Here is a 15,465-nt window from a genome sequence, read left to right as displayed (position 1 = left end):
ATATCGTTTGAAGCCTCGCTGATGCTATTTCAGAGCCCATCAGGAGTTATTCAGTCGTATCGAATTCACAGGCAGAAGAAAGCGGGCGAACGAGTGAAGCGCACCGCACATCATTTCGATGGGCATTCTTGTCCTCCTCCAGTCTTCGAGTGGGCACTTTTTCATCAGGCACGGACTGGGAATAAAAATATCTACAATTTGGAAATATTAAAAACGTAATTAATAACTCAAAGGTCAAATTTTTACATATCAGCGTAAATTAATAAAAAATTAAACTTTAAATTTTTTACGTTGATGGTGAAATGAATTTGTAATTTTATTTCATTTTGCATAGTCCAGTCCGTTCATGGGTGCGTTATTTTAATAACCACACTGGCACGCTGGTACAGAGAGACTCGGTCGTGAGATAATAAAAGTTATTAATACACAATCGCCTGGGAATTAATAGCCGGTGGACGGTGTGTTTGCGCAGCTCGACTCTCTTTGAACGCATATAAAAGTATCAAAGAATGAGTTAGTACTTTTGTGGAACAAACAACAGAGTCCAACAGGCGACGCCGTAATTATTAATTTAAATTATACACGGACGCGCGTGTGAGCTTCGGGTGTGTTTTTCTCCGTTTTTATTGAATTTCTCCAGGCCTTTTTCGTGCCTGCCGACAATAAATTCGGAAAATTATGCATTCATATTTTTTATTAATAAAAGGTGTGTGGCCCTGAATGACTCTTTCTCTCACTTCTGGGTGTGAAAGTTGCGTTTTTGACATGATTAATTTGTAAATAATTATATACACTACTTGGCCGGCTGTATATTATTTCATATTTGGCCGCATTTTTAAGCCCAAAGGACAAAATAAATTTATTTCCATTTCCGTAATATACAATAACAAAACTTGACACAAAAATTCATTTCCCTTCCTGGCTTAATTTAATAAAAATGAATATCATTTTCTACCTCCCTTCACAATATTGCTTTATAAAAGTTAAAATTGATACTGTTGTTTAAAAAAAAAAACTCGTTTGAAACACAAAGAAGTTCTTTTAATTTTTCTAAACGAATGGAAAAATTAACTTAAATGAATGAATACAGACAAAAATTGTTTCACAATCAACATTTTAAAAAAATTTTAAATTTTTATCAAAAATCATCTAAGAGCTAAAACAAAATCAAATCAAGTTTAATCAATGAATTAGAAGTTGCAATGATTGCAACTATGTATTAAAAAAAATCTAACAATAAGTAAAATGTTTTAATTTTTTTGCTAATTATATATGAATATCAAGGTACACATTTTGATAGCCTCATCTTGTGTTGACTTCAGCGTGCCACAAGTTGTTCCTCTTCATGCATTCACTCTTGTGTATGCTAATAGTTAAGCTCCGTCATCTTTGTGGTTTGGGCGAGGACCGAAATTCATATATAAAACATTATATTCGTGCCCGACGGCGATTCTCGTGCGAATGGCCGGGCGAAACTTCCAGCTCTTCATGAATATGCATCATTTTCTCTCTGCCGCCGAGTGCGAATCTCTTGCTGCCTTCAATTACAATTACACTATCAGCGGGAATCTATTATGCCGCATTGCGAAGGACACGGCAGCTCTTTTTAATATCCCTAGACGCGTCAGTGCGGGTCAGCGCACCTCTATCGACTACCATAATTATATTGTACAAGCGTCCAATAAAAATTTCGTGGGTGGTCCGCGAAAACACGTACGCAAATTACATATTCCATCGCAACAAACAGCTCCTGATAACATCTCGACTTCGAATATTGCCGATTAAAAAAAATTTATGAAGATTTATGCAAGGCAAGCATGTTTGATCACACCTTGCAAACCGAAAAAAATATTGAGTTTGCCAAGGCAAAACTTGAAACGGGACGCTTTTTTCTATTCCATGGTAGCGAGTGCTAATTCGGCCATTAAGCCAATGGGGGCGCTGCAGCGAGATGGGGCGCGCTGAAGCAGAGCACTCGCCCCTTCAAGCTTGTGACCTTACTAATTAGGTGTTTAGAGACAATTTTAACTGCAAATTGTAATTCTTATTGGTCGGATTTTTAAAAGATTTGCTTATTATTCAAATATGTATAATTTATTGTACCATTTTTCTGCGTTGTAGTGAGAGATGAGTTAAAATTTAGTTATTTTTTAATGGATTATACAGATAAAGAATAAAACTATTTATTTTATTTGACATAATTGATAGGGAAACTTTGTGGAAGCTCATCAAATATTTACCTCTCGTAATCAAAAACTGAATACTTCACATTTTTTTTTTTAATCCTTTAACCCAAAATTCTGGAATTTTTTTTAGCAATCATTGCCATCTTTGCAATCATAGCTTTCATTGCAATCATAGCATACCCATCATTGAAATTATAGCGATCATAGCAATCATTGCCATCATAGCAATTATTGCGATCATAGGATTAATGGCAATCATTGCCATCTTTGCAATCATTGCGATCATTGCAATCATTGCGATCATTGCAATCATTGCGAACATTGCAATCATTGCGATCATTGCAATCATTGCGATCATTGCGATCATTGCAAACATTGCAATCATTGCGATCATTGCAATCATTGCGATCATTGCAAACATTGCGATCATAACAATCATTGCGATCATAGCAATCATTGCAATCATAGCGATCATTGCAATCATTGCGATCATTGCAATCATAACAATCATTGCGATAATTGCGCTCATAGCAATCATTGCGAACATGTTCGCAATGCTTGCTATGATCGCAATGATTACTATGATTGCAATAATCGCAATGATTGCTATGATTTTCAAGAATTGCTTTGATTGCAATGAAAGCTATGATTGCAATTATCGCAATGATTGCAAACATCGCAATGATTGCTATGATCGATATGATTGCTTTGATCGCATCGAACAAACAATATTTCTAATGATAATGTGATAAGATAACCATTATACCGATTTAGTTATAAATATTAATTTATTTTTTACTTCATTGTTTCTAATAAAGCAAATCTCATTAAAAAAAACGAGAATTAGATTGATAAAATTGTAAAAAATTTTAAAAATTAAATAAATATTAAATTAATTTAATTTTTAAAATGTTAAGAAAATCTTAAATAAGAATCTTTCTTCTATTTATAAAAAATAAGCAATTTTAAATTTAAATTGCAAAATATAAATAATTAGTTTTATTTGAAGATAAGTAGGAATTGTTTAGGCCGAATTTATACATTTGAGAAATTAACATCTTAAAAACAATTACAATGATAGAAATATACAAATGCATAATCATTGTAAGTTTGAATTCTTTATGAAATAAGTTATATTTGGAACTAAATTAAAAAGAATTTTTAATAATCATAGAGGATAAAGTTACGTCAGAATTCAGACGCAAATATAAAATTTAATTCTTTGTTTATTTTAACTCAGCTCTTTTTCTTCTCTCTCTTTCTCTTTTGCATTGAATCGCGGAATTTATTAAACGCCGCCGCATGATATACGCCGGGTCTGCGAATTTATGAGCCGGAGTCAAAAATCCTGTTTTCGGCCGGTCCCGGCATGAGATCTTGGTGACACACGCGCCGTTCTTCTTTCGAGAGGCCTCGTGTGTGATTTACTGCCTTTTGTGTGCACCAATGTTTTTATTGTTTAATTTATGGTGTCGCTTATCGGGCGCGCTTTGCTATATACACGCGAAATTTATACAACTTTTCAATTTGTGTGTCCGAGTATACAAATCGGGCCGCCGGATTTATGTGTGTCATTAAACAGCGCCCACTTTTTCTGCTTATATTATAATATTGTATATAATTTTTTAATAATTTTCATAGGGCCGCTCCTAATTTTTCTGAAGCATAAATCAGTCGGTCTTTTGAATAAAGTCTTCATCAGCGCAAGAGACAAAAGGGAATATAAAGAGAATTGATCGTCAATCGCATTTACATGTCAGGAATATCTTAGTCAATTAGGCGCTTCTCCGTGGCTGGCACTGCAGGGAAAAGCTGCTTTTTTTATGCCGACGTTTGCTCGCGGGCTGTTTAATCAGGGGGTTTGCAGAGGCAATTTTCTTTATTATTTCGCACGACCGCACACGCCTTGCCATTCCGCTTGTCCCTGCACCAGGCGCCTAATTGACACGCAACAAAGAGCTTAACTCAGGTTTCTTCTTTTTTTGGTAAAAATATTTTTTTATAAGAGGATATTTTCGCATGATTATGCGAATTGATGGTTTAAATTGAAATATATCTGATAAATTTCATACTATTATGTTTTTTGAGTTGGCACTACTGCATATGCACTGGCTGATTGCTACCGGTTTTTACCGGTTTATTTAGTTGGTTTTTCTTATCGCTATAGTGGGCGTTTATCCTACAGCTGATTTTCTGCTTGCTTAAAAACTTTTATTGTCAAGTTACAGTGTTTTTTTTGCTCCCTCAAAATGTGTTTGATTGTGAATTGGTGCGTATTTTGTGTTTTCGTTGTGTTAAATAAAAATTATTGGCAATATTTTCCGTCCATATCACATATAATATAATATAATATATGGTTAAATACGGTTGTTAGTGGGTGTTTCTCTTACAGCTGCTTGGCTTTATTTCGTTATCTTTTGGTGTTCCTGTTACTGTGTTTTTGTGCAGCCTGAAGAAGTGCCTTTTCCTTGCTTTTCTGTAGGTGAGTAATGCATTTTACGTTTTGGTGTTCTTTCATGCATTGCCTATAGGCGGCGGATTTTGTGTTTTCTTTTTCTCTTAGATCTTGGTGGAAATAAGTCAATGTATATTTTTAGTTGTCGTGTAGAAATGCGATCTAAAATTATTGTGTTGTTTTTTTCTGGTGGTGAGTTTTGGTATCTTGGGTTTTTCATGCACGTTTTTCAGATGTTTTTTCTTTCTTTTTTCTTTTGTGCTTGGATGGTGGTGGAAGTTAAGTTTTTTCAATAATTCAAATCGTCATTTTGTATGTGTCTTTTTAATTTCAAATAAAAAAATGCATTTTTGCAATATATGCTCTCTTTTTTCTTATTTTTATGGATTTTTTAATTTATATGTATATATTTTGTTTGCTGCTGGTAAAAAGTAAATTTCTTTATTTACCGGTATGTGTAAGTTGAAAATTTATTTTTAATTTTGTGCTATTGCATTTGTTCTTTTACGTTTCGGTATTGAAATTGAAAAGAATAAACTTGGAAAAAATTTCATAAAAAGGGATTATCTTGAAATTTTAGAACTTGAAGATCAGATATCAATAACAGGGCAGGAGATCGTCGTGGGCCGAAAAGGCAGGGCAGCCATTTTTGTATATTTCATACAATGCTGATAATTTATCGCAGATTAACAATGGTCCAGGCCGCGCGCTAAATCTTATCAGATCACACATTTGTTCGTATTTTATTATTTACAGTTAGTTACGACGAGGACACAATCTATAAAGCCGCGCATCAACAGTAATAATAATAATAACCATTTTTACAGGCGAGAGAGGCACCTTTGTGTGTATAATATAAACTCGCGCGCGCCGCACCGATTATATTCGCGAATTCAATGCGACATAAATTTAATTTGCCGTCATCCTCTTGGATTCCAGCATATTATTCGCCGGCCGCGTGTGTAATTGTAATTTAAATTATGATATGCGATCTATACCAAGCCCAATGTGAGCGCACATGTTTAAGGCTCGCCGCGGCCGTTTGTGTTGTTGTGCAGTGTTTATGTTTTATAATTTAATGCTGATTAAAATTCGTGATAAGTCTGCATTAAATGGAGATAATTTTGAGCAAGGTAGAAAGTTTGAAAAAAAGGGCGATTGGTCAATTAGGAATTTTAAATTATTAATTTTTTTTTTTGAATAATTGCAATGATTTGTTTTTATTAGTTTATAGTTAGATAAGGAACACCAAATGATCAATTAAATTTTATGCCATTTTTAGATATTTGAAAGAAAAAAAATTTAAAATGACTGAATTTTCCATATAATTGTAGCATAAACTTTCTTGGCTTATAGTCATAAAATTAAGGGATTGATGCTTGACTAATTTTTATTGGAAAGAGGGAGAATTTTTTTTTGTTTATCTAATTACTTGATTGGCTGAAAAAGTCCCCATACAACGTTTAAATTGGCACCTGTTTAAAATCTCCCACGCTATTCTTCAAAATTTTCAGGTTAGCCACCTGCATATATAGTTTTGTTCTTATCCACTTTAAAAGCAAAGATTAAATCTCACACTCTGGGACTAAAATTAAATTTGACTGTTCGCTTTCAACAAAGCGTGAAAAATGTGAATCCCCGTCTGGCCGAGCAGCAATATCTCATTCCGCGAATGCATTTAAGAAGCAATTAGCGGCCTTTTCAAACCGCGCGCGGCGTTGAAAACACTTGGCACATGATCATTAAGTAATAGCGGCCATAAATACCATAAAAAGACAATAAAATTAGCATATTTTACGAAACGTAGGAGGAGCGAGCCGGCTTGAGAGTGTGGGACTCGAATCGTCCAATAAAAAAATCATCCGGGTGATTTTATTGCAATCGCGTGAATTCCTGTACCTCCTCTCCGCGTCGCACGCAAAGCATAAAATTCGCGGGCGATCGCATCACGCGAAAAAAAAATGAAGACATAAACTCGGTACTTACCTCCACGACGAAAGCGAAAACACTCTGAAGAGGTGGAGTGGTGCTGGCCAAATTCGTTCAACCTCCATTTGTGAACAGAGCCAAAATTGTAAATAGAATAATAAATTGATTTAAAGGAAAAGAAGAGAATGGAAAAATATGCTAATTATGGAAAGGAAAAGCAGAAAAAAAAGTACGCTGAAAGAAGACAAATTTTTAGCCAAATTTAAAAAAAAGCATAGGAAATTTTTAGAATTTTATTTCATTATCTTCAAATTATTTCAATGATTATATTTTGAAATAAAAATAAAACATCTTTGCATTGCCAAAAATTTCCTAGATGTGAATGCACATTGCAAAAAATTTTAATTAAAAATATAATTTAAAAACTCTGCAATGCCAGCAAAAATTGAAATTTAAACTCAATTTTAGTATGAATGAATAATATTAGTTTTCTCTCATTAGGGGCAGAGAGATGAAAAGAAAATGGTTCAAGCAAGGTAAATTTATGATAATTTAATTTTCTTTAAGAATCGTAATTTTAGTTTACTTTTCTCATAATTTTATTTCAATTAATTTCAATATAGTCAATTTTAAATATATTTTTGAATTAATTTTAATCGAGAAAAATTACTTATATGCGCAATTTGCAATTTTAAGATACTATTTTATTCCAACGCTTTAATTTCAAATCACTCAGCTCTAATTTTCCTAATCAGACATTTTAATTTTGATATTAACAAGTGAGGGACTCGTTTTAAAACCCTCATTCAAAACTAACTTTTTTGAAAGCGTGAGTGAAAATTTTAAATTCGTCAGATTTTTTCTACACATAATAATTAAACTGCTTCTCCTTGGCCGCAGAAAAAAACTAATCGCCACACTTTTGGACTTTGCCGAAATTCATCACATTAAAAACACTCATTGCTCTTTCTCATCATCATTTTCTGCGTTTTAGTTTCATCGCCGCCATAATTCAAGTGCGCTCCATCACCGTCGCTACACACATTAAAGTCCTAAGTAAGAGCAGCACTCAACTCTGCTCTCACATGATATAGGGTGGTGTGACGAGCCTCTCATTTCATTATTAAACTGAGATGATGGCGAGTGTCGAGAGAGCCAACCTCTTTTGCTCAAAGTTCGTTGACTTTGGGTAAATTCGTGCAGTAATTTTGTGCTCGGTCGTGATTCCGGCAACTGAGTGTGACTGATTGATTAATAATTCGTCCAAATCGTCCTCGTTCGCTGCACGCAGTTGTAAATTATTGTGTTTCCTCAGGATGCATAAATTATCCCACGAAATTTTAAAATTCCAAAACCTATGCTTTTTTGTTGATGTTAAATTTTTGGTTCTTTTCTAATTCATCATTTATTGCGACGCCAGCTGCTGGTGTCGTGCGTAATTTGGTCTCGATTTCCTCACGAAAGCGAATTAAGAAGCATTATTAGACCCAATTTTGCAGCCACTGCCGGGCCGTTCTGCGTAAATTCAGCACGCCCATTATGAAATATCGCATGCCAAAATAGGCAGGTGCATTCCGCGCCCTGTCATATTGTGAAACAAAAACCTCTAATACACCTGCTTAATAGAGGCTAATGGAAACAGCTTTGGTGCAAACGTTTTTGCGCGGTCGCTTTGAACAGTGTTTTTTTCCCAATAGCATTCAGGGAAAAAATTATATATTGAAAAAATATTATACTTTCATTTTTATCACAGAAAAAATAATATTAATTATTAATGAATTATAAAAAGACAATAATAATTAAATTAATTAAATTACACAGGATAATGCGTTAGAAAAGCAGCTCAAAATTTAAACCTGATTGTAACAAAATTATACATTTTTATAACAAAACTTTTTACAAAAATATCATAAATTTATAATGAATTTAAAATATCATAATGGCATAGAGGCATTTTTGCTTTGAATTATATAGTATTTTTTTTTTTTTAATTAAAATCAATTAAAATAAATTTTTTTCATAACCATAATTTATCCTAATGTAATTGATTAATTGTGTTGATATTTTTGTAATTTATAAAATAATTTAAGGCGGTTTTAAGGTTAAAATGAGTCTCACATATCTGAAGTTTAAAGCTGCTGGATTTGCTAGATTAATAGATTTTGTTTAATTTTTTTTTTATTTTTGGTGCAAAACATACTTACTCATCCAGCGTTACCGAGTCGCACGTCATCACGAATAAATTTTTTCTGTACGCAATCATCGCCATCCGAGAGCCTTTATTCCGCCAGGGAGCGGCGCGCACTGAAAATTTATTACTTTGTAAATCCTTTAAGCACACACTCGGCAGCTTTTGAATGGCAGTTTTCATCTCTGCAGCGCTGCACGGAGGAGAAGCCGCGCGAGATGTGATGGAAAAAGTGTTAGAGTGCGAGAGAGTGAAATATTGCGGAGCATCTAGGAATTTTTATTGCGTTTCATTCATAATGCATTTTTACTCTCGGCCAGATGAGGACCGAAAAAAGAGCGAAGAGTCAACACGTCTCAGTAAAAAAAAAGATGAAATCGTCGTTGCCATGGGATCAAAGTTTGATGAAAAATTCAGGTCTTTATTTTTAGGAAAGTAAAAAATATGGATTTACATTTCCATAAATTTTAAATGAATCACTGTCAAAATATATGCATATTGCTTGAAAAGATTAAATTGATAAAAATTAAATATAAAAAATATTTTGAAAATTATTGCAATTTTTTATCACCACGTCTATGAAATAACGATTGAATTGAACGAGTTCATTTTCTTAGTGGTGGAATATTTCAGAGTGCAGTGAATGCTGCATTGAAATCAAGCCGCTTTTATTGAATTATTTTTTTCTCATTCCGCCTGGATGAAGACGTGAGAGCAGCGCATGCAAGCAGGACCACCTACTATTTCTTCATGCGATATGAGAGAGAGACAGCATCCCTGACGCGCGAATAAAGGTGCATTTTTGCACGGTGACTCACGAATTTCATGAGACTCGCCGCGAATAAAAGATGAGAAGATCGTGTCCTTTAGAAATAAACGTCTTTTAATTCGGAGAAAAGGTTTCGTTTGAAAATTAAAATATCGTATTGTTTATAAAAAAAAAATTCCGGCAAATTTCTGAGGGCAATGACCGCCATTCCAAAGTCAAATGGAAAAAGTTTCTGAAGTGGGCAGTTTTATGTGCTGCAAATGGACACATTACTCCGGTGGGAGTCGCAACTCCGTCGCCCGCGAGTGCACTTTAGAGCACTTTTGGGGCGTGTTGTGCAAAAGCAGACGGCCCTAGGCAGACGTCGCCGCAGACTGCGCCACTCTTGAGCAATTTCGTCAGAATTAGTTTGGCAAAGTGCATCAGACCAAAATGCAGCGCGCTCTGGGGTTCGTTTAATATTCATTGCATTTTAAAGCAACAGGCTTGAAATAAAACGATGAAATTTCTGTTTCTCTCCCAAAATAGAGCAGAAATGATTTTCTTTCTATTACTTTTCTTCCGAGGCAGAGAATAAATGACTTTCTTTATCTCACTCGCAGAAATGACCGCCATTCATTTCGAGGGAGGTTCGTAAAGTTATAGTGTTTTTGTGCTCGTCGATTATTTTTAAGCTGCGAAGAGCGGTCGATGCAAACACACAAAAAAGTCGGAACTAATGAGCTATGAGTAAGAGGTGATTGATTCGGGCCATTGTGTCAGGCCCATTATATGGAAAATACCCAGCCATTAATAAAAGGCTCAACGAATGGGGCGAGAGTGGCGGCGCCCGTCAGCAACGCTGCTCTTGGCACTTGACTGTTTGGGGCTGCGAAAAAAACGCGCAACACACAAAGGCCCGGCGATTTTTAATCTTCCACAGCCTAAAAGGGTTGAAAATTGCTTTTCGGGGAATTTTTAATATTAAATCGGCTTATTTTCGGCGCAGCAAAAAAAATCTGTTTACATTTAATACAAAACAGAAAAAAAGTTGTAAAACTACTTTTTTCTTTGCTGATACTTTTACTTTAACAAAAGTCTGTTCAATTTCTAAATAAGTTATTCATTTAAAAACTTAATTCTATGAAATATTAAAAGGGAAATTTTTAAATATATGATTAATCTTTCTCCGAACATGACATTAGCACTGCATGAAATTAAACTATTAATATTTTAATTTAATAATGTCTTTGATGGGCTTTGTTTTAGTTGCGTTCTGCAGTTTTCACACAATAATTTTTTTGCAGGATTTAATGATCATTTCATATAAAACAATAAACAAACCCTTGATCATCAATAAATTCTTGTGAGTAAATTGATTCAAAAGGTTTTTTTTCAGTTGAATCAAAATTACTTACCAGCAGTTTTAAAGAAAAACAAGAGTTGCAAGGTAATAATTTATGGTATCTTCTTCACCTAAGTTTTCCAATTTGCACTGTAAAAAATCAAAATATTATTGTAAGAGTATTTCAAGCAACTTTTTATAAATCAAAACTAAATTTTGGTAAATTACTAAATTTATTATTATTTTTTTTTCATTAACGCACCCTTTGATGAATTCGTGGAGAATTCGTCGAAAGCAAAAATGGTTGTTTGACCTTTCTTACGCATGAGCCTCTCACGTCACACAAAACACGATGCCATTCTTTGCGATTTCGGCTTTTTTTTTAACCCGAAAAAAGAGCAGTCTGGCCGGTATGCGGCGGAGAAAGGGGCAAAAAACAGGCAGACTGCTCATTACGGCTGCTTCTGCTTTATATTCGAATGCCAGAGCCTGAGAGTGGAGAGATAAAAACCTCAGCGAGATAAAGCGCGAGAGAGAGAGAAAAGTCGCTTTGAGCTGTCCATCTCTTCATCTAATGGCGCTGTTGACAGAGAGAGCAGAGAGGAAAATAAACACAACGACAGGAATAATAAATGAGCGCGCGCGGACCTTGTCTGCTGCCCGCAGATATACACCTTATTTAAAACAAAAAAATGAAAGGGAAAAAAAACACGTAACATGAAGTGCTTCCGTTGTGAAACCTGCGGCCGATGCAATCTTTAAAACGTCATTCATATCTGGTTTGCATTCACTATTTAATTCTGAATATACCAAATTCAATTTAAGTAGTTTTGAAGATTTCAGCTAAATAATTGTTTTTAAGACTTTTTTACAATTAATTAATCTGATACTTTAAGACTGTACAATATAATTCTTTTTAAATAAAGAAATCAGAAATTCACTGGAAAAGACGCATTTTTTTAAAGTATCGCTGATATTTTGAAAGTTTTAATGGAATTTTTTAGTCATAAAATCCATTCGAGTGTTAATTTGATGGTTTTAGGTAATATTAAAAAAGATGGTGTTGACCAAGTAGAATTTACAATTGAAAATCTAAATTTAAGAATCGTTACCAAAAATTTTGCGGCTTATGTACATTTGCATTTTATTTTGAAACAGACTAAACATATTTTGTTCTTTCCAAGGGTGTCAGAAGGAATTTCAACCCTTTTCCCTGTGAGCCGCGAGAGATTATAAAGGACTCTGCGAAGAGGAATAAAAGACTTTTGCCGCCGCGCCGGCGATGGTGGGATGATATTAGAGCAGCAACCTGTAATTTCGAATGACCCTCTGGGCGGGTTCTCCACTTGTTTTGACGCGGCGCTCGCATGGAACCGGCGGACGAGCGAGCGAAAAAGGAACAGCCCCGGCGGTCCAGCGGAATACCAACTGGTTTCGTCTCGACTTTGGAAACTGGCCAAAGAGGAAACTGCTGTAATAAGTTTTAAATAATAATAATAAGATGAAATTAATAAAACACCCACATAAAAAATTTAACGCCGCAAAAATAGTAAAAAAAAAAATGAGACTGCTTTGATTAAATGTGAAAATCTTTTGTAGAAAAAAATTTATTTTAAATTAAATTTTGAACTTTGAAAGATTTTCAATGGCAATAATTACAAAGTGAAATAAAATTAATTAAACCGACTTTAAAAAAAATTTAATTTAGGTTAAATTAATTCAATCTTAAATTAAATTTTACTGTTTCACTGTAGGTATTTTAATTAACAGATTATTTATGAAATTATGTCCTGCTGGTAACAATTAAATTAATGTTAAGGTTATTTGTACGTCTTAATTTTTGTACTGTCTTTGTTTCTATGTAATTGAATAATTAATTAAAAATGACAGAATGTGCTTTTTGAGTTCCTCGACGAGACCGCAAAGAACGCAATGCTTTTCATAAATTTATCCCCACCTGAGCTCGCTCGGAATTTATGCGATATTAATAAACAGCAGAGTTTACTGCCGTTGCAGAATTACACGATGATGGTTTTTATGCTCTGAGTCTCTTTCTCTCCTCGCTGCCATGGGATTTCATTTTTTATACTACGTAATGTTGAGCTCGGCTTACACTATGTTGCACTGCGAAATATTATTTTTGCTCCACGTGTGCGCAAGACGGCACGTACGCACACTTCAAGTTGTCCGATCGAATTAATAAAGTAATGAAAATAGAGACGTGATTTGATGATTGTTATTGCCAAACAGACAGGCTAATGGACACGTTTGACATCTTTAATTTTGATTCGGGTGAGTTGTGATTGTAGGGATGAATCAATCATATACTTAAAGCTTTAAAAGATCTTTAAATTCCCATTGCAAACTTCAGAAATGAAAGATTCCATTTAAATATTTTATTGGATATAAGAATTCCCTAGGATAGGATTGTCAAAATTTTCATGTTATCTTGCGTAGCTGAGCGTGTTCGATCATTAATAAAAAAAAAATGAAGAATTTAGTGTATTTAATTTGAGAATATATCAAGCATATTCCAGCCTTTTTTGTTTGGGTTGGCACTACTGCATAAATATGCACTGGCTGGTTGCTAACGGTTTTTACCTGTTTATTTAGGCGGTTTTTCTTATCACTATGGCTGTTAGTGGGCGTTTTTTTCTATAGCTGATATAATTTCTGCTTCCCTACACTTTTTTAGTTTTATTTTTGATTTCCAGTAGTTCAAAGCATTTTTAAATAATTTTTTTTTCTTTCAATTTGGAAATTCACTTTTTTTGTCTGCAAAAAAGTAAACACAATTTTTCACAGGCTTGCATGAAAAAACAAAACATTTTTTGCGTGTTTACTCGGTGCTTTCTACGATTCAACTTCAAAAGCTACACTTTTGCCAGCAGCACTAATTTGAGGAGGCAGCAAACAAACAATTAACACGTGTGGCGGCGTCATAAAGGCAAATAAAACGGACCCGCACCACCGCAAATGTAAAAATTATAATGATCGCACACAGAGAGGCGTTTTTCAAAGTCAAAAGCCCTTTGGAGTCGCTCTTGCCGTGACTTTTTATTGCTCACGACAGGTTGTAAAAAGGCGAATTCGAATGTGGCCAAAACGCGCAAAGGGTTCAAGAGCGGGAAGCAATTAGCGCAATTGCCGAACACGTAACACGTATGTAAGAACTAATAATAATTTGAGGTGCAATTAGCGTAATTAATGATGCCACCGTGCGCACGAAGTAAAATTTTTAGTTTTTTATTGAAACTTTTGGTGGGATCACGAGCCCGATCAAAAGCACTGCTCTCTTCCGTCGTGGTCCATTACGGGTGTAATTACGCAATTTAATGCCGTTATTACTCGACGTTCGTGTAATTTATTGCTAATGTACGCCTTCGGATTAGCGCGACGAATGGTTTGATGCCAAATCAATTCATCCGAATGATTAAATATTCAATAGGTTAATTTGAGCCGGCAGATTGAATTTAAAATTGATTACATGTATTTGATTTATTTTATGTCCATTCCGAGGTTAGAAATTTTGCCTAGGAAAAGCGCTCGGACATTTTCAGGGATGAGAAAAGGCCTACCTTGAACTGCTGGACGCTCTTCCTGCAGTCCCGAAGAACCGAAGCACTCCTGAGATTTAATAGAAAAAGGTCCCCACATCTTCACGAAGACATTTTCTGTCCAAATTCACAACAAAAACTTATAAAATGTGACTTTCCTCGCTTTGCCGCACACACCGAGCACATGACATTGATTTTCTTTGTTTACTTCTATTTATCAAAAAATGATTGATGACTTGGAATTGCTAATTTCACGCAACTGATTGGCCGACCCCCTGACCTGGGCAATTTTTGAATAATAACGGCGGGAAGGGCACGCACGTAGTTATAATAATCATGGGCAGATTAAAAATATGTAATAAAAAAGTATTTTATTTTATTTTTTGTAGCAAAATCCAGCGAATTTAGGATTAATTTATTTAATTTAAGAAATAAAATCAACAGATAAAACTAAATTGTTCGAAAAATTAATTATAAGTGAATATAAGAAAAACATAAATTTCTTTGCAAGTGAATGATTCTAATTATTTTATGTTACTTATTAATAACTAATTTTTTAACAACTTAATATAAATAAGTTTATTCTAATTTTAATATTAGAACAAAAACTTTTTATTACCTTTCTTCGTAATACACACAATCAACCTGATATTCTACCGTAGAAAGTAATATTATATACCATGTACATTTATAGATGGCTTTTGATGCGAGGGCAAAGGTTTGGTTTACTTCTACGAGTTTGATCAACAAAAAACCCATATTAAATTTTATATTGAGAACTCTTCTGAACTTCAAAGGCATTTTAATTTAATAAATATCAATACACCAGCTCAAAATATTTAAAACAAATTTGAATCGAACATAAAATAAATAAAAAACATTATTATATAAATACTTTTAATTTTTTTATCTGCAGGTTCAAATTAATCTCTTGAATATTTTTAATCATTCGGATGAATTGATTTAACTTTGTCCATAAAAATATCATTTTTATTATCATTAGGTTTTAAAATTCAAGATTTAATTGAAATATTTTTGGAATGGAATGCTCTTTGTT

At 34.0% G+C, this 15,465-nt stretch overlaps 1 protein-coding gene across 2 annotated transcripts in view; it reads right to left on the bottom strand.

Annotated features, from left to right (window-relative positions):
- LOC132192825 (uncharacterized) overlaps positions 1–14,590 on the bottom strand; it is a 41,784-nt gene extending 27,194 nt beyond the window's left edge. For both annotated transcript variants that reach the window (XM_059612992.1, XM_059612991.1), the window contains exon 1: positions 14,430–14,590. The gene's annotated coding sequence lies outside the window, so the exon portion shown is untranslated. The remainder of the gene's footprint in view (positions 1–14,429) is intronic.
- Between the last annotated feature and the right edge of the window lie 875 nt (positions 14,591–15,465).

The sequence above is a fragment of the Neocloeon triangulifer genome, unplaced genomic scaffold (assembly GCF_031216515.1).
Source record: "Neocloeon triangulifer isolate White Clay Creek 2 clone unplaced genomic scaffold, ASM3121651v1 ptg000003l, whole genome shotgun sequence".
Taxonomy (NCBI): Eukaryota; Metazoa; Arthropoda; class Insecta; order Ephemeroptera; family Baetidae; genus Neocloeon; species Neocloeon triangulifer.
This window is presented reverse-complemented; position numbering and strand designations above follow the sequence as displayed.